This window comes from Diadema antillarum, unplaced genomic scaffold, assembly GCF_040938485.1.
Source record: "Diadema antillarum isolate AM-2024a unplaced genomic scaffold, OU_Dant_1.0 seq00000960_RagTag, whole genome shotgun sequence".
Classification (NCBI taxonomy): Eukaryota; Metazoa; Echinodermata; class Echinoidea; order Diadematoida; family Diadematidae; genus Diadema; species Diadema antillarum.
In genome coordinates, this window is record NW_027271807.1 from 109958 (window position 1) to 129895 (window position 19938).

The following is a 19938-nucleotide window of genomic DNA, read 5'->3' on the forward strand; positions in this document are numbered from 1 at the left end:
CTAGTCCTTAAGGAGACACCTCAAGAAATGTCTTCAGGAATCTCCTTCTCACCTTCCCATCTCTCCACAAGGTACCCAGGAAAGTTTTAATGAGGAGCTTGTTTTGACTTCCGTATACTACAGGCAAGCTAACATTTTGAATATGAGTACAAGCCAAGTCTTAGTTCCACTTTGTGCACAAGCGGAAAAAGGTCACTTTGTTGTGTGCCTGGAAATAATGACTTGAATGCGCGCGTTTCAAGGAAGATGTGCCCCAGAGAATGACATGAGCATTTGTGACGTTCTTCCAGGTGCACAACAATTAATACTAAAAGGCTTGTTGGTTTTTTAATTCACTGAGAGTGAGATAAGCACCTGTGATAAATGATTATTTGTGTAATCCTCATAAATGGTGCTTGCTAGCACATCCACCTGGCTGCAAACAGTATTCATTAAAGCCTATTCATAGTCTTTGGCAACATTAATAGAAAACGTTTGTTAGTGCATGCAATGGAAAACAATGAAATGGATGCTTCCCGAGGCATTAAATAACAGACCATTCTGGTCACCTGGTGTATGCAAGTTAATTTTTTTGTTTGAACCTGAATTCCATTAACCCGTTGAGGATGGACTGATTTTGCTACAACATGCATATCCCATAGAAACTTGCCCGAATATACTCGGGACTCGTCCTCAACAGGTTAACCGTTTTGTTGGGCAAGCTTATGGACCATGTTGCTTTGAAAACGAATGAAGAGCCTACAACCAACTGAGAAAAGAAGGAAGTTCATTCATACAAATTTGCACATGTGCTAATTATAAACTGGCCTATTGTCTGTGCTCTTCACCACAACACTGCATTGAATGGAGGCCCCAATGTTCACTGGTTCTACTGCTAAGAGTATGTGCTACATGTTTTCAAACAAACCTGTGCCAAAAGGTCGGCTGCAAGGAGTTGTTATCAAACTCCTTGATAGACAAAGGGGCTGAATAGTTTTGGCTTGTTTTGTTGTCGCGAAATTGATATCTGGTGATAATGCATTATGTACATGAGTACACAGAGTCTCTGGCTCATTCTATCTATGACGTGGTTCTGTGTCTTTATGCCATATTTTTATTATCTTCTAAAAGCATGCCACAGAAATTTTCTTTGACTTGTGAGTTTATTGTAAAGCTAGGAATTCATGATTAACTACTGTGTGGCTCGCTATCACAGCATTTTTTTTTTTTACAATAATCTGCTGTTGTGCATAGTAATTCTCACAAAAGCCATTTCATTTTGTATCATAGTCTGTCTTCATGTTGATCAAAACCAAGTGGATTTTTAAGGGTAAATGTGTTCATAATGTCTGTTATGGTGTAATTTATGATGGTATATATAAGGCACTTAGAAACTTTGTAATAGTAAGCACAGTAAAAATGTAAGTTATTATTAGTATCATTATTATTATCATTATTATTATTGTTATTATTATTATTATTATTATTATTATTATTATTATTATTATTATCATTATTATCATTATTATTATTATTAAAGCTAGTTATAATGACATCAAAATGGCCATCTTGGCAACCTCATTACATTAGGGTTTTCCTTTGTAGGGAATCCATAAAAAATGTTTATGTTGATTTTATTCTGCTTGATTTTCCACTTGAAGTTTTATTCTCTGATTGTGACATGTTTTTTATGTCTGCCTACAACGATTTAGGATCTTTTTGCAGCAGAGATTTTACATTGGTTTGGCAAAATGATTTGGCAAATCATTGAAAATAGAAGAAAAAAATATATTTATATAACTGTGTATTGTTATATGCAAAATGAATATTATATGCTTACTGTGAGACATATATACATTAATTGTATGCTATTAAAGAGAATTATGGCTTACAGATAGATCTAGTTAGATTTATGTAGATAAAAAGATAGAAAGGAAAACAGGTCTATGCATGCAAACATACACAATCGCGTGATATTTATGTCTTTGAATATATTATTTTCATTTTCTCTTTGAGAGAAAGCCCTCGTTGTTGACCTTTGTCCAATGATTAACCTCAACAAGTTTCTCGTGAAAGGGCTGGAAGACAAATGTTGATGATCCCTCCATGGGGTAGAATGAGAAAACAGGTTAGGATGTCAAAATATGGCAGCTCAAAACAAAGATGAAGAAAATAGCCTAATCGTCCTCACCCAGGCACAAGGTTTCGCTGCCTCTGTTTTCATCAAACAAATTCAGAATAGACTTCAAGCAACTGTTGTACCTCTCTTGTTTGAAAAGTTAATCGCACAAGTGTAGGTATTATTGCATTGTTGCATCATCTCTTCTTTTTATTCTGAGATTTCTTTCACAAACTGCCACCAGGCACTGAGGTTTGTATGTTGCCACACAAAGTTCTCAAAATTTTGTAAGCCTATGCAGGAGCTAATGGCTTTTTGAAAGCTTTTTATGGGAGTATAATTCTGTCAAATAACTGATCTAGGTATCAAAATCATATAATCTTATCAACACTATCATACTGTTTTGTGTAAAGGATTCTTGAACATTTATTGGCATCTGAAACACTGCAAAGAATACTTTTCTGTTTTCCACAACAGAAGCAACAAGTTGAGCTAGAATTCAGTAGTAGCTGTTCTTGTGCCAAATATTACACTCTGATGAGATTCACTATTGTCAACTTGTCTTAAGGAAAACAAAAAAACCTGTAGTAGTTTTTATCAAATAGTAATAGTTTGCCTTATGAATCATGAAAGACTTGAATAATATTCCTTTGAATAGGTTCTTTGACATGAAAAGAAAAAAGATACCATGCATGATGAAAATGTTGACTGGTTGCATTGAGGGGACACCATACACAGTTTTTTTGCCTTAAAGCCTTTCAATATTGATGGTCTTACCTCAGTTATTTAGTCATCACTTTTCTAGATAGGTGTCTATTTTCTAGACATGGACATCATGGACTGGCCCGTGATTTTCTATGCGATTTCCAGGAGAACTTTTACTGTTAAACTACTAAACAACAATTTTCTTGCAGATACGAGGAAATAAAGCCGGGGACATATGTTTGCAATCACTATGATACAATGTATAGAATACCAACCAAAATACTGTTACTACAAGGAACAAAGACCAGCAGGATAGATATGATTCTACTTGTTTTCCATTTCATTTTCATATCATTCAATTATGAATCATCATAATGAATAGTAAAGTAACAATGCCGTATGCATGCCCCAACACAACTGACTGCAAGTAAATTAGACTAACAAAAAGGTTAGTGTTGCATGTTCAGTATACTGAGTACTTTAACTCTTTATGTGCCACGTTCGCACCTCCGACTCAGTCGACGGCGTGCCAACTTCGCATATTCTGCTCAACAAACAAAGCCGCCAAGACCGATCGATAAACCGCTAATTACTGCTAATCCCGCGGCACAATGAAAGCGTTTCTCGTGCTTTTGTTCCTCTCATTATACGGCTTGCATTCTATGTGGTGATCGACTATCAAGCGATGTTCCCAACTAGATTTACTCATACATTCTATGTTTCTGTCACGGTTTAATGTGCAAAAGTCATGCCTTTATAGTAATGTATCAACTGGTCATTAAAAGAAAACATTGAAAGTAGAGTCAGCATACAATTTATATCGAAACAAAGCTTGGCGTTCCTCTTTAACTTTGCCTACTATTACGCCCATCTTAACAGAAATTTGTAGAAGATATACAAATTGGAAACACAGAATTCTTTCTCAAAGCATGACTACCTTCCTGTCTCAGAATAACGTGGCACACAGGAGGTTTCCACCATGGCACATAAAGAGTTAACTGGATGTCATGCAGAGGGTGGGGAAAAAGAAGATAGGTTTGTACTTTTTGTTGAAGGTTATACTTTTCGTTATTATGCATCTTTGATGGTTGTCAATAGCTTGATATGGGCTATTGTTCAAAAGAATGATGTCTATTTAATCAGCGGTTGGGGGAAAGAAAAGATAGTTTTATACTTTTTGTTGAAGGTTATACATTTCTTTATTATGCATCTACAGTGGTTGGCAATAGCTTGAAATGTGCTATTGTTCAAAAGAATGATGCCTATTTAATCAGCAACCGCGACCCCTGAGAAGTTTATGTGCGTTACACTAGTTGACCCAGGATTGAGTTATAGCATCACATTTTTCTCGGTAAACATGCCCTGACAAATATTTTATGTATATACGATGTGCTATAGACTAAAATGTCAAGTGAACTATTGGATGAAAGAGATGAAAACACTTCAGTACAATGATTGTACTCCACTGCCATTGTAATGGCCCGATTTATGGACATTTATGGCTGCAAAGGTGATATATTTATAACAGTTATCAAGAGCGCTCGTGAACGGAAATATCCTTCCACAACCTTGGCACATGATGTTATAATCTTCTCCTTAAAAGTAAAGTTTTACAGAGTTGACTCTGCGTTCAACATAGTGTTTGTATTTCTTTTATTCCATCGAGGCTGTATTTATGGAGCCCAGTCGTAAATATTTCTCCTTGTTTTAGTTCAAGAGTTCAGATCCTTGGGGCCGAGAATCGGGGTGTAGACACGATGGAAAAGTATTGCAGCCTGAGCTGAAGAGATGCTTCAGGTTCATACTCATCTTTCATTGCCAATGTGTTTGTTAGATACACTAATTTTTTTTTTTTTTTTAAATCATACATGTTAGATTTGAGGTATCCACTTGGCATCAGAGATTCAGTGTTATCTACAAAGATAACAAATTCCCTAGCAACAGAAAAAAACTGCCATTTCTGAAGGAATTCCCTTTCTTACAAACAGTAATTGCACTTTTTTTTTCGTAGTTCGCTGTTGTAGTAAGACCCTGTTTACAGTGCGGGGCTGGGCCGAGCCGCGGCCGAGCCCAGCCTCTATTGCGGGGCCAAGCCCCGCAATTCTGTCCGTTTACAGTGCGGGGCTCGGCCCTGGCTTTTCATTCAAACCTTTCAATATTTTGTCGTAATTTGTCGTAGTGGCGCTCTGCTTGTAAACAAACGCAATTTGGTATAGTCTGGCTTTCAGACCCTTTGCCAACTGGATTCAGTTCTGTGGCGACTAAGTCGCCGTTCTGGCAAAGGCCTTTGCTGAAGGAAAAATCCTTTGCAGGACAAAACCACCTTAAACTATACTAGTTTTCAACGTTGAGGGGGTTAATATCCTGAATAGCGAAATAGTACGGGCAGAGGGTCTGGAAGCCAGACTAAAATTGGCCGCGCATTTGGCCCAGTTTGCGTTTACACTGAGAAAAGGCCAGGCTCGGCCGAGACCACCTCCAGAGCGTGGCCAAATGCGCGGCCAATTTTGGCCCCGCATTTGGCCTTTTGTGCGTTTACACTGAAATGAAGGCGGGCTGGGCCGCGGCCGAGCCGCAACCCAGCCCCGCACTGTAAACGGGGTCTAGGTCTTCCAGGCAAGCAATGTGCCTACCTTGTTTGTAGCTACAATTTGCAACTTTATTGATGTAATGTTTGCTGGTCTATATATTTTCTTCAAAGTTCTCAATAGTATCATAAATGATCAGATTTTACTATCCCATGCATGCCCTTTCAAACAGGCTTCTCTAACACTCAGTGGAATGATGCCGATGTCTCATGCAATTGCAGTTTTTGTATCATTTAACAGTGAAGTTCCAATTTATTTGTTTATTAATTAATTCATTCATTTATTTATTTATCTATTTATTTATTTATAATATTTATTTATTTATTTGTTTGTTTATTTATTTATTTATTTATTTATTTATTTATTTATTTATTTATTTATTTATTTATTCATTTATTTATCTATTTATTCATTTATTCATTTATTTATTTATTTATTTATTCATTTATTTATTTATTTATTTATGATTTAGTATTCTTGACCCAGGGTAGCCCCATCAGTGGTCCATACACAGTTATACTTGGGGACCCCACAATGTAAAAACAAAGGAACAATCCATTCAAAACACACAGAGTAACAAAATGACAATATTTGTGCTACTAAAACATCCAAATTGTAAGAAAGAAATTACCCCAAACTTAGAATGAAAGTTTGTTGGCTAGCTGTCAAAGTGAAGAAACTCTCAAGATTTTTTCTCAAGTTGCAAGGAAAGTGGGGTCTGTATGAGGCCCCGTCACACTAGAGTGCATATCAAGCCAACGAATGCCCAACGAATTTGAAAATTTGAAGATACATCCGCATCCATTGCTAATACTAGAATAGTTCATAACATGTTTGATGTTCTTTATATTCATTAGCTATTCGTAGGGATTCCAGAGATATGATGGAGCCATTTTTTTTTTTTGAACATGTCCAAAGACATGTTTCTGGCCTTTTCATCAATTAATTATTCATTTCTTTCCACTGTGATTAACATTTCCCTGTTTTTTTTTTTACTTCGTGTACGAAGGGGGAAAGAGGTATTGATATTTAAAGGGCTTCTCAGAGACAAAAAGAAAAGAAACCCTGTTGGTCGGTTGATGATACATGGGATGGTTCTTGAAGAAAAATAATAATCACAAAAAATGGGATGTATAATATTGGTGCTAATAGAATACGCAGACATACATTATGCCACTGTCTATCCATTCGTATATATATGCAGAGTTGCCAACTGTTACATTGTTATAGTATTTAGTATATGCCTTTCTTTCATCAAAAATGAAAATGATATGTTTTAGTATTAACAAAAATGATTTTCAGCTTTGTGATTTTGAATGCTTTGACAGTATATGCAAAATTTCCTTCTTTGAAAGAAAGCATGAATTATGCCTTCAAAATATTTTTTTTTCAACTGCCCACTAGTGGTTTGATCTGAAGTTGTACGCGGCCCTGTCTACAAGTGTGCTCGCCCTGCCTACCATAGTGAATTTTTTTTTTTTTTTTTTTTTTTTGATTTTGGCACCATAGTGAATTCTGTTGTTTCAGTCTTTCGCTTCAGGGACTGAGAATAGAGGAACTAGGGCCGTGTTTATGCTTCCCCTTTTCGGGCCAGAATCAGCGTTTTGATACGCGTTTAGTTCAAAACACGGTTGCATCCTTGCTCATTTTGATGTAAACGCCGTTTCAAAACGCCGTTTCAAAATGCACAAAATAGTGCGTTTACGATCGGCGTTCGTACAGAAACGCTGTTCGAGGGGAAGCATAAATGCAACTCACATCACAAACGCGTTTAAATTACGTTATCTCCATCGCCTTTCCGGTTCACTTGAAATTCGCGCACCAGGCCAGCCGACCTTGTACTGTACTGCAAGTGCTGATCCCTCGAGCTCCCTGTTGGTACATTACTGTACACGGTGACAGAGTTAATGCAGGAAGAGCTCACTATTTTATCTTACATTCTGATTTTGTCAAAATTTGTAGATGAAATAAATACTTGTAATTCTTATCATTGTCTACAGTTCATGTACGTGTGAATTAGTAAAGCAATCAAGATTTTATTAGACATGCATGAACAATACACGCACTCAGGCCTTAACTTCCAAAAAAGCGCGCGCCCCAATTTGACCTGCCTCTGCTGAGGTCAGCAAAGCAATCGCAAAGGCTCTTTCCAAGACTCGAAGGAAGTGAGCATAAACAGTGCTCGCGTGAATGGCGTTTTGATTCAGCGTTTTGAATCAGCGTTTTAAAACGCTGATTCTGCCTTTGCAAATTGAGCATAAACACACCCTAAGAATCTTTTGCTGCACAAGACTGTGGCCATCATTTAGTTGGCCCATTCACACCCAGTGGAAAAGTGTCAGTCTTATCGGGATTAAAATTATGACTTTTTGTGCTCTTTGTTCACACGTATATAGGCCAACACACACACACACAAACAAAAATCACAATCCAAATCACACTGATTGGAGCAAGGCCAAACTGCACTTATATGAGTCTCAGAGTTTAGTCTTGCTTTAACCGACTGTATTGACGAGTACAACATGTGCCTTGCATTGTGGGATATTAAAAAAAAGGTACACTTTCACACACTGCTCACACACGCTTTGCACTGCAAATAATCGCGACAATTTTTGGAAACGTTGCCCTGTAAGAGGTGCATGGATCGTTATTTGAATCTCACCTGTGGTCGTAGTTATTATGTCCACACCCATAAAAAAAACCTGGTTTTTGCGTTCTCACGATTCAAATCATGATGCAAATATTGTGACTATTGGTAGCTGTGTGAATGGGCCAATATGGCATATGTACATTATCAGAAGACAGGGGATGTCTGAGTCTATTGACTTTATTTCACTGCTCTCTTTAGAAATTTGTATTGTTTCTTATTTATCTGTGGATTGTTGGTTTCTTTTTCACTGTCCCTTGACCTTGCTGGTAAGACAGACTTTGTGAATTTAGATAAAAGCTTGCGATATTACTTCGGACTTTCTAGTTAGCAACCAATGAGAGTGCTTGATTATTGTCTGAGAGGGAGAGACAAAAAATTAGAGTTCTTCTCTCGGATCCTTCTGTTATGTAAAAAGTCAGCTAAATGCCTAAAATTCTCTCTGGATTTAAAGGAAAAACTTTGAGGAGAATTTACACTTTTAGAAAGGCTTCAGTTCTACTACATATCTGTCTATATCGACTAACCCAGCACATGATATTTTTGCGTAGTGTGTACAGACTTGGAAAGCATTGTAGAATTTGAAAGTAATGAGAAGGCAGCGGCAGTCGCGAATGAAACGCGACACACGCCAAGCTCTTGTGATTACGCCGCCGGAGCTTGGGGGCCGGGGCATCGGTGACAGCGACGGCGGGCATGGCTGCGCATGCTTATGGACCGAAATGGAAGCCGCGGCAAGGGGCAGCGAGGGAGTGGGATGCGCGGTCGGTGTTCCCAAAACTAACATTGGCCGTGAATCGTCGTCTCAGCCGGCCGCACACTCCTTCCCCGGGAGTGGAGAACACAAGACGAGATTTTGACTCCGGGCTGTGTGTATGTGTGTACTGGAGCATAAATCATCGTCTTTTCACTCATACATAGCCCTTATTCTCGTCCCACTTCGTTTGAGGGAAGAAAAAGAGAAAAGAGAAATGAACCTCGCTATCTCTGTTTCCTTGGAAAAAGGAAGAAGTTAAAAGTATACTGATTTCCGTAGGCAAGTCCTGTTATTCATTCTTCTTCCTTCTTCTTCATTTCAAGGAGTCGTGCATGGCTTTTCATTCTCACAACTGTCTGAAAATCATCCCTCTGGTGTTTTTTTTTTCTTCCTATTTTGATGATCTGGTGTAGTCCTGTTGCCTAGGAATATATATGTGTACATTTAAGGAGTGATTTAATAAATTGTGAAAACTTGTAAACACATACCCTGACACATACACACACACACAGAGGTAATTCACACATCCGACTCTGAACGTGCCGTGAATTCATATTCAGTTGCGGTTAAATGAGCAAAAAAAAAAAGGAGATGGTACTCACTATAGTCAAGAAAGTGAGCTACCCAACTTTGCTGGCTTCAGCCAAGTATGTTTGTGTTCACATCAGCTCTTTTCTCACGGGCGAGTCATGTTCATGCATTTTGCCGTCAGCAGCTCGCTTGACTAAATTTCCCTGATCAACTTCGCCCCACGCTCAGACGGCAAAAGAATACGGTCGCGTCGTACCAAACCGCGGTGGATGAATTGTGATGGTGATACAATCTGCCTTTTTCTCGAACTTGGCTATCAAACATAGAGAGCGTAAATGAATGATTTTCTTATGAAATGTGTTTGAACGCCATTGTAACCAAAATATACAGAAGAAATGTTTCAGCTCATTGGTTTACAGAGAAAAAAAAAGGTAACAGTTAGAAAATAGGTTCATCCTCAGAAGAATAGAAATGCTGCAGGGATCACATTGTCAGTGATTCACAGACCTGTATTAGGGGGAAAAAGCATGAGAGATAGAGAGAGAAAATAGGTAAAAGTGAAAAGAAAACTTGAAAAGGAAATAGTAGGGATGCTCCCCGATGTATGGCGCAAGACTCGGCGATGTGAATTCTGCCGTTGCCCCCAGCTACGGCGGTAAGAACATTCCTTCTCGTGCTGCCAGTGCCAGGCTCCCCGCCGCTCATGTGCCGCTCAATCGTGCCAGGTTTGCTCACGCTGCCGCATCTGTAGCTAATAGATTAACGGCAAGAGATCATTGTGTAGAGACAACATGGTTGGAAGGAAGACGGTAGGCAAGAGAAACAGAGATTGTGTAAAGGAGGGAGAGAGGGAGAGGTTAGCAGTAAGATAGAGAGGGAAAGAGAGTTGAGATAGAAAAGTTGTGAGTGAGATACATTGGTAGAGAGAGAGAAACATATATTAGCAGTAAGATAGATAGAGTTAAGATGGAAAGATTGTGAGTGAGATATAATGGTAGAGAGAGAGTGAGATATTAGCGGTGAGATAGATAGTCAGAGTTAATATAGAAAGATTGTGAGGGAGATATATTGGTAGAGAGAGAGAGATTAGCATTGAGAGAGATATAGGTAAGTGAGATATATATTGGTTAGAGAGAAGAGATATATTGGTAGAGAGAGGGAGAGATTAGCAGTGAGAGAGATATAGGTAAGGTGAGATGTATATTGGTAGAGAGAAGATATATGTTGGTAGAGAGAGAGAGAGATTAGCAGTGAGAGAGATTGGTAGAGAGAAGAGATATATTGGTAGAGAGAGATAGTGTGAGAGAGAGAGATGGAGTTAGTGAGATTTCGTATGTGTACAGTGATAGAGAGGAAGTCAGTGCAGAAGGAAGAAAAGAAGAGATAGATATAGATGTGTGTATATGTGTGTGTCTGTCTGTCTGTGTCTGCAAAATCATGAGGGGAAAATGTGAAAAGCATCCAATTTTCCCAACGAAGCCTAACTGAAGAGAAAATGTTGGGATGGACGTGCAGACAGCGCAACGAGTGGGAACAATGGTGCGCTTCGTCACGGAGTGACCATTCTCCTGTTTACGGCGCTCGTCGAACACAAGTGAATTCACGCTGCGTACAGGCTTGCCCTGCCACGCAACTCAAGCTCACGCTGGTTTTCGTGCTTTGTGTCAAAGCGGTTGTGTATGGGAAGCAGTCAGCACCAACCACCTCATTTTACAGCGTGATCTTGATCACCACGTCGATTGTTATGCAACCTGCACTAGGATGTGTTAAAATACTAAACTCTTTAAAAACCTTTGCATGCAGTAAGGCGCATCCAAAGCTAACTGTTAGTGTCTTAGATATAGTATTTATGAGATTGCTGATATCATGTAAGAGGCAATGATGTAAAAGAACACATTATGAAGTTGCCTTACATGTGTATTTTTCACAAAATTATTTCAAATTCTTCATCTTATTGGATTGTGTTTGGTATTTTTGATTTTGATCACTTTGAATTGATCAAGTCATAGAAGCTATATTTCTAGACTCCCTGAAAACCTTGCCGAGTGATCCTGCATTCGATATAGGATTTTGCAATGTGCAATGTCGTACAACTTGGTTTGCATAGACCTAGCCAACCCATAATGCATTGGGTAATTAGCTCCGTACTGGCTTCTGCCGGTATTGTACCAAGTTGTGACTCCAAAGAATTCTTGCAGATCTCAGCCAATGGAGCCAGGGTTTCGATGGGACATATCTCGTTTTGTCTCCAAATAATCTAATCATACCCAGGTATTCTCACAGAAGAATAGGATGCTTCAGCTTGGTGCATAGCTCTCAAGCTGTGCTTGTTTCAAAGTCTTTTCACGTTTGATACTTTTCTCATGCATATAATTAGTGCATTGTCAGTGGTTTCAAAATATGACCACCTTTCATTGACTTTTCATCACTTGTCGAACGATTGGGAGGCCATGTTTTGGTAAAAGGGCCTACTGGTAAAAAATACAGATATGCGTGAAAAATATGAAAAATACCAAATACCAATTTTCTTGTTTTTTCCCCTTTAGGTAGATCTTTTAAAACTGAAATTCCCATGTCAATTATAGCCAATTCTCATTATTCATTGAATTATTGTTGTCAGAGATATTTGGGGCTATTTTCTTCCTATTTAGCAATTCTGTTTCTCTCTATATGGAAAAAAGGCACATCTCCAGATACACCCTTGAATGTACACGAATAGCTGTTTAAAAGTTCGGCAGAAGGGCATAACTGTAGATATGCCCTTTTGCCAAATTAATAAGTATACAGTCTAAGAGAATGCCTGAAAAGTGGGAAGAAGGGCTGGGATAGGCCCTTTTACCCAAAACCTGGCCGTTGTGATTGGCTCAACATTGAACGGGGCCAGGTTTATGATGGAGCAGGGTTTCTGACGGGGTAGTACAAGGAACTCCTCAGATGAAGAACTGATGGATGATGGGGGGGGGGGGATTACAATTGGTTTCGAAAGGATGAGATGTGGGAAGAGGGGGGAAAATTCCACTTGCTTTCTCAACATGTTGAGAACACTCATCAGGACTTCCCATTCACATGCACCCGAAATTTACAGTTTTTGAAGTTAAATATTTTGCAATATGATGCGAAAACAATTAATTCTAGTGTGTGGACACACACACACAAAGTGATTAACTGTTGCAGTACACATCGCATTGTGAAAAAACTTTTTTTAAACACTCTCATGATAATTTGCCCCTCATGGCACAGTAGGTGCGAACAGCATGCACAGAAACCCTTGATTATTTCTTAAAATCCCATAATGCAACTTGCCACAATATGTCGGTCCGCACACTCTGGGGCCCTGGATCATGCTCCAGTCATAGTTTCGACGTGTACAGTCTGCAGACACATTTGCAGCCGAATTATACATTTTTGCTGTGTGTTGAAAGGAGGTGCAAATAAAATTGATTTTTGTATCGCAATGCAAAAACCGATTTAAAACTCCTGTCTATGAATCTGGCCTCCATAACTTCAGAGATTTCTCCTTAGACAGGGCGGGGGGAGGGGGAGGTGGCTCAGGGCTCCCTCCCACTTTTTTGCACCATACAAAGGAATACATAAGGTGTCACCACTTTGCCCCCCCCCCCCCCCACTTTTTTACCTCGGACGTGCGTAAGTGGCACTAGATAGAAAATGATAGAAACCTTGAAATGTGAAGTGGCATCCCCCCACCCCCCCCCACACACACACACACACACTTTTGAAAACATGGCGTAGGCCATGTTAGAAACCATAGAATTTTATTGTGTTGAGAAGGGTAAGGATGATTTGCAAAGGTGGGGTTGATTTTTATCATTTACATACTTTATTTCATGACTGACGTTTCATCTCCAGTTGAGGCCAATGCTTGTATGGATTTAAGCCATTGATTCATTTTATGGTTTCTAAGAAGCATGTTGTTATATTCAGAAGGGCAAGGAGATATAGTGTGTAGGTGCTGATATGATTTGTATGATACACACTTCATTTCATGTCTGGTGTTCCATTAATACAGCAAAGCTCAATGCCTGTATGGATTCGCCAGTGGTAAGTCGCAAAAATTTCAAGCTGTGAGAAAGGCTGTCGGTTCCAATTTGCCAAATGTTCATGCCGCGAATATATATGTGTTTTACAGTAAGCGATGCAAAAACCGATTATCTCCTGTCTGTGAATCTGGCCCCCATGACTTCAGTGATTTCTCCACTAGAAACCATACAATTTTGTCGTGTTGAGAAGGGTAAGGATAATTTGCAAAGGTGTGGTTTATTTGTATCATTTTCATACTTTATTTCATGACTGATGTTTCATCGCCAGTCGAGGCCAATGCCTGTATGGATTCAGGCCATTAATTCATTTTTATGGTTTCTGTTCTGAGAAGCATGTTGTTATATTATTCAGAAAGGCAAGGAGATATATTTTGAAGATGCAGATATGATTTGTATAATACACACTTTATTTCATGTCTTACATGTCATTCACAGTAAATCTTGATGCTTGTGTGGATTCAGGTCACGGCAATGAACATGCTAATGATGTGAAAGCTAGAACCTGGAGGCTAGTATTTTTTGTTGGCTTGCTTGGAAAGTTTGACCATGTTATAGAGAAGTCAGTAGGTTTTAAAAAAAAGTATTTATGTTTCAATACTCTAACGTCGTGTCAAATGTACGTATTCCCAACACTGTCTTTTAGCAATGTTCAAAATTGAACAAGGGGCTTGTTCATGGGGGAAATTTAGGCAAATATGTTCACTGACAATAACTACATACATTTGTCACATTACAGTAAAAAAAAACCCACAAACTCAATAAATAGTGACATAAATCATGATGGTGATAAATCTCCGTTCTTGAATCATTTTTTTGTGGGGGATGTGTGCTGTTCTCTTTTTGAAGTTTGTCTTTTTTATCTAGATCATTGTGACACAAATACAGAGGAAAGTATTATGTAATGTTGATATAATGTGATTGAAAGGCGAATAAATGATAATAGGCGTTTTCACATCAGCCCAATAAAAATCCAAGCTCGAGATATTTTTCGCGATTGCAAATTAGTGCACTATTTCATTTCTTATTCACATCAGCCCGAATGGAATTAGCCCAAATTTTTGTCGAGCTAATTCGACAGCCGAGTATGTGCAAACAGCATCAGTAATGTGTGTGCCCTCTCAAAAATTCCTCATGATTTGTGTGCAGTTTGCCTCGATCGCTCGGGTCACACACGCTAGGCATGAAGGGATGCATCGCGCTAATTTCTCGAGTTGTTTTCACATTATCAAATAGTGCGCTACTATCCCGCTATTTCAAAAATTTCCCGAGTTGGACTCGAGAAATTTTCTCGAGCAGAGCGATACAATTAACGCGCTAATTTGTGTTCACATTATCAAATAGCGCGCTATTTTGTGATCAGGTTAATTTCCCAAGTCAGAAAATAGCGCGCTATTTCGAAACATCGGGCTGATGTGAAAACGCCTAATGATGATAATTAAGCAGAAATAGAGCTTGGATGAAGAGCAAGGTTAAAGACAACTCTGAAAGGAATGAGACCTGCTGGAAAAAAGGTGGTCAAGATTCCCCAAATAACTTTGTAATTCTCATGCACATGACAGTTGATGAGAAAAGTAGACTCACATTAGTGCATGGGGCTTTTGACACATAACGAGTTTGCTTAATTCGAAACACTATTACAAACATGACTGCAATTACAATTCAAATCATCGTTCATCTTACACTCTAACCTTTTTTGATATTTCACAATGTTTCATTTTTCTACCATAATGACAGAGCAGTGGACTTGACTTTTTCATACTGTAAAAGTGGATATTTTCGCGCGACTAATTTTTCGCGCTTTGCCGGGTCAGAAATTTTGTGAAATTCTCTTTATATCTTCTTTAAATCAGTGTTCTGGTGTGATGTCACAAGCTATGAATGATTGCCTTCTCATCCAGCCGTAGCGACACTAAAACTTTAAAGATTCATTACTTTTGAACAGATTATCAAATTTTGTTTCTGATATGTTCTGCTGTTATTGCTGCATTCACTCAATCCCCATGTATATTTGAGCAGACTCCCCCTTTAAGTCAGAAATTATGAGAAGAAACTAAAGCATCTCAACCTTCCATCTCTTTCCCATAGATGCCACAGAGCAGATTGACATAATTCAAATCTAAAAAACCATGCATGGACTATAGATGAACTTGAGATATCACACTTCTTCGATTGTCCAACTGAGAACAGAACCCTTGGCCATTGGTACAACATCACAAAGAAGCATGCCTACTCAAAGCTCAGGTTTATGCAGAAACATTAATAAATGGAACGGTCTTTCCTCCGATGTGTCAGAGGGTATGACTCTTAACAGTTACAAATCCAATTTAAAAGGATTACCATCCCTTTAAATTGGATTTGAAACTGGGGGTTCAGGTTTTGATTTTTTTTTTTGTACGAGATGATTAGAAACCACTTATGAAATATTAAAGAGCATGCAATTCTAAGAGGAATTCAAAGTTTATTTGATAAAGATCCATTTTGAAATGGCTGAGATATAAAAAAAAAGAAAAAAAATGTGGTCATAATAAAAGATGAAACCCAACTTTTATTACAACACCATGTTTCTTGATATCTCAGCCATTTCAAAACCAATTTTTTGTCAAGTAAAATTTGAATTCCTGTTAGAATTGTATGCTCTGTAATATTTCATATAAGAAGTTTCTAAAATTATCGTACCAAAAAAAAAAGTTAAAACCAGAATCTCCATCTCAACCAGAACTATACAATCCCTTCAATGAAATTTTGAGCCTCAAGAAAAGGTAGATTTGATCCAGAAGAAGAGTCTTATTCCTGTCCATGCTCTACTGCTGTGCAGCGCCACTGAACAAAAGTGTTCAGATTCCGGCCAAATGTCAGCGAGAGGCAAATAAGTTCTCAAACTTTACCAAATGCTTACATTCAAGGTATTATGTAGACCAAACTACGTCATACCATGGCAGCTCTGTGATTTAACAAGTTTTTCAAAGAGGCAGGTGATGGAAAAGAGAGCAGAGCAATCAAGAAAAAAGGAAAGAAAAGAAAAGAAATTCAGTGATTCTGTGAGTTTCATCTCGTTTCTCATCTTTGGCAACCCCTGCTTTTTTTCTCAGTCCCTTCCTCTTCCTATCTCTCTCTGTCTCTTTCAGTTTCTCTCTTTCTATCTCTCTCATATATCGTCTCTGTCTCCCAACTTCTGCTACTTCCTTTCTGCTCCACATAACTAAACTTCACCGTGCAGCTCCCAGGCAGATTGTAGAAAATGCATATATTCATGAGAAGAAGGCAAGTCCTCATGAATAATTCATCGCATGCTAAATTTTATTCATGAGCCATCGCTTGATTGGCGTCTGCACTGGTGTATCAGAGGTTAGTCTCTGCATGCAGACCCCGAGTGATATTTGAGAGGCAAGGAGAAACCATCGCATGTCGGTCGCCTGTAACATCATGATTCACAGAATATGCTGAAAATTTGCCTTTGAATTGATTATTTGAGGGAACATTTTCTGCTTGGTAGAAGTCCAAAAAATTGATCGTTTTGCTGGTGAATGGCTCAGTTGGATGCAAACATGAGCGTTTGAGTCTGCGTGTCAAGCTTAATTGTGCAGTGAGTTCTACAGTGGTGTTACACACAGGGAAATGACTCCGCCATATGTCGCAGCACAATGGGCACAATTGATGCCAATCGTTGCGTTTGAGGACACCAAATTGAGGCCCAACGATCCCAATCAAATTCGGATTTATCCAGCTACCGTTTTTCTTCACTCATGGGTCCATGTATTTGCCTTTTGCTGTACTTCTTTTCATTCTCTCTCCTCCTTCCCCCCCCCCCCCCCCCCCCCGCCCCCTCTCTTTCCTACTCTTTCTCACTTTGCCATATCCCCCTGGAGCTTAAAACCTCATCATTCGTTGAGCAGAAAATTAGGCATTGTCATTTGTTTTGGCCGGCAATGAATGACAACATATGTTGTGGCATTGTCTGTACTTGTATTTATCCGTCTTTTTCTTTAATGTAGCAATTAAACTTGATCGCTTGATGATGCTAGTCTTGGCACCAGGCAGTGACTAATTTCTCTGAATGTACCACGGCAGTGAATGATACAATCTCTTCTAAATCTGTGCTAGACATTTCATGCCAACAAGATGACTTGCCTGTGGTAGTGTCAGTCATGTGATGATGGAGTTTTTTTTCCCCACCCCCCCCCCCCCCCCAGAAGACTTTGAGAAGATTGATAAAGGATGAGATGTGATGTTGTTGGTGATGATGGTGATTCTGTTGATGGTGATTCTGTTGATGGCGATGATAATGGTGATGATGATGGTGGTGGTAGTGGTGATGATGGTGATGGTGATGATGGTGGTAGTGGTGATGATGATGATGGTGATGATGATGATGATTGGTGGTGATGATGAAAGTGATGGTGATAAAGAATGGTGATAATGGTGGTGATGATAATAGTGATGATGTTGATGGTGATGCTGATGCTGATGCTGATGCTGATGCTGATGCTGATGCTGATGGTGGTGATGCTGATGCTGATGCTGATGCTGATGATGGTGGTGATGGTGATGATGGTGGTGTTGGTCATAATGACAGTGATGGCGATGGTGATGGTGGTGGTGATGACAATGATGATCAAGATTATTGTGATGATGGCAATGGTGATGATGAAGATGGTGATAGTGATGATGATGGTGGTGATGGTGATGGTGATGGTGGTGATGGTGATGGTGGTGGTGATAATAACGATGATCAAGATTATTGTGATGATGAAGATGGTGATAGTGATGATGATGGTGGTGATGGTGATGGTGGTGGTGATAATAATGATGATCAAGATTATTGTGATCATGGCAATGGTGATGATGAAGATGGTGATAGTGATGATGATGGTGGTGATGGTGATGGTGATGGTGATAATGATGATCAAGATTATCGTGATGATGGCAATGGTGATGATGAAGATGGTGATAGTGATGATGATGGTGGTGATGGTGATGGTGGTGGTGATAATGATGATCAAGATTATCGTGATGATGGCAATGGTGATGATGAAGATGGTGATAGTGATGATGATGGTGGTGATGGTGATGGTGTGGTGATAATAATGATGATCAAGATTATTGTGATGATGAAGATGGTGATAGTGATGATGATGGTGGTGATGTTGACGGTGGTGGTGATAATAATGATGATCAAGATTACTGTGATGATGAAGATGGTGATAGTGATGATGATGGTGGTGGTGGTGATGGTGGTGGTGATAGTGTTGATGACTGTGGTGATGATGGTGATGATGATAATGTTGGTGATGATGAAGAGGGTGATAGTGATGGTGATGGTGGTGGTGGTCATGATGACCATGGGAAATTATGATGGTGATGGTGGTGATAAAGCCCATCTTTCAGCCCATCAGTGCAAAAGTATTCACACTAACAGCATTTTATATAGCAAATTACCAGCTACCATAGCAACAGGCAGATGTCCTGAAAACTGAATGGGTGTTACTATGGTAACTCCTCTCATAGGAAGTTGGGGTTAAAGTCTCATAGACCTCAAGGGCCCTATATTTAGTAGTTGGTTACTGTATGTGAAATTGGACATTGCCACTTTTAACATGATTCTTAATGGGGGTTTTTTTAACATAGTGACAGATTATTTTTATGGAAAAAAATATAAATCTGCATTTTTCATATGAAGAATTAGTGAAGGTGAAGTTAGAGAAGTTGAAATGAATTCACTATGCAGACATCATTATCTGAAAGTTAAAGGTTTTTGCATTGTGCTTCCTTGATATAATATAGATTACTCTCATACTGAGAACACATTTTGTGAATAGTTTATGTGCGCTACATCTATAAATACAAGGTATGAATATATGAGGTATATATATGTGATATATATGTTTATGTGTTTTGTGTGTGTATGTTAAGTGTCTTTTATCAGAACTCCTTCTTTCTGTGCATTGATATAATGTCTGTTGCTCTTCCTTAATGCATGTGTCACGGCTTTCAATCTCGTTTATACGAGTCAGTTCATTGCTGTTGTCTTGACTTGTAACGAGAATCGTCTCTTTCGCCATCCTTGCGTTACTGCTGCACATTCACACCCACTGTCGCTGTCCTTATACTTAACCTTCACAGGGTCTTCCTTTGGTGGAGAAGCAGAGTAGAGTATGAACTGGATACTAAAAGAACAGAGGGAGTAGAAAACCCACCTCCACTCAAGGATCTGAAGATCTCTCAGGGTGAAGAAGGGGAGCTTAGTCTGAAGGAGAAGGAGGAGGAGGAGAAGGAGGAGGAGGAGAAGGAGGAGGAGGAGAAGGATGACAATGACAACAACAACGACAACAAGAGGGAAGAGGAGGAGGAACACAACCCACATTAGAGAGAAATACAGAATGGTAGGTATAACTGACTTTTTTTATAATGAAATGGATTTGTCTTAAAGGCATAATTTACCATTTGCAGATGAAACAAAAACCCATCATTAGTCCTTTGAAATAGTTCTCAAATGTGAGTTAGGGATAGACACAACCACTGTAAAAATTTGAATCCGTATAATCAATGTTAAGTAT

At 39.0% G+C, this 19938-nt stretch overlaps 1 long non-coding RNA gene across 1 annotated transcript in view; it reads left to right on the plus strand.

Annotated features, from left to right (window-relative positions):
- LOC139741874 (uncharacterized) overlaps nucleotides 1-19633 on the plus strand; it is a 98957-nt gene extending 79324 nt beyond the window's left edge. The window contains exon 4 of the long non-coding RNA XR_011711649.1: nucleotides 19505-19633. This is a non-coding gene — a long non-coding RNA (uncharacterized lncRNA). The remainder of the gene's footprint in view (nucleotides 1-19504) is intronic.
- The last annotated feature ends 305 nt before the right edge of the window (nucleotides 19634-19938 follow it).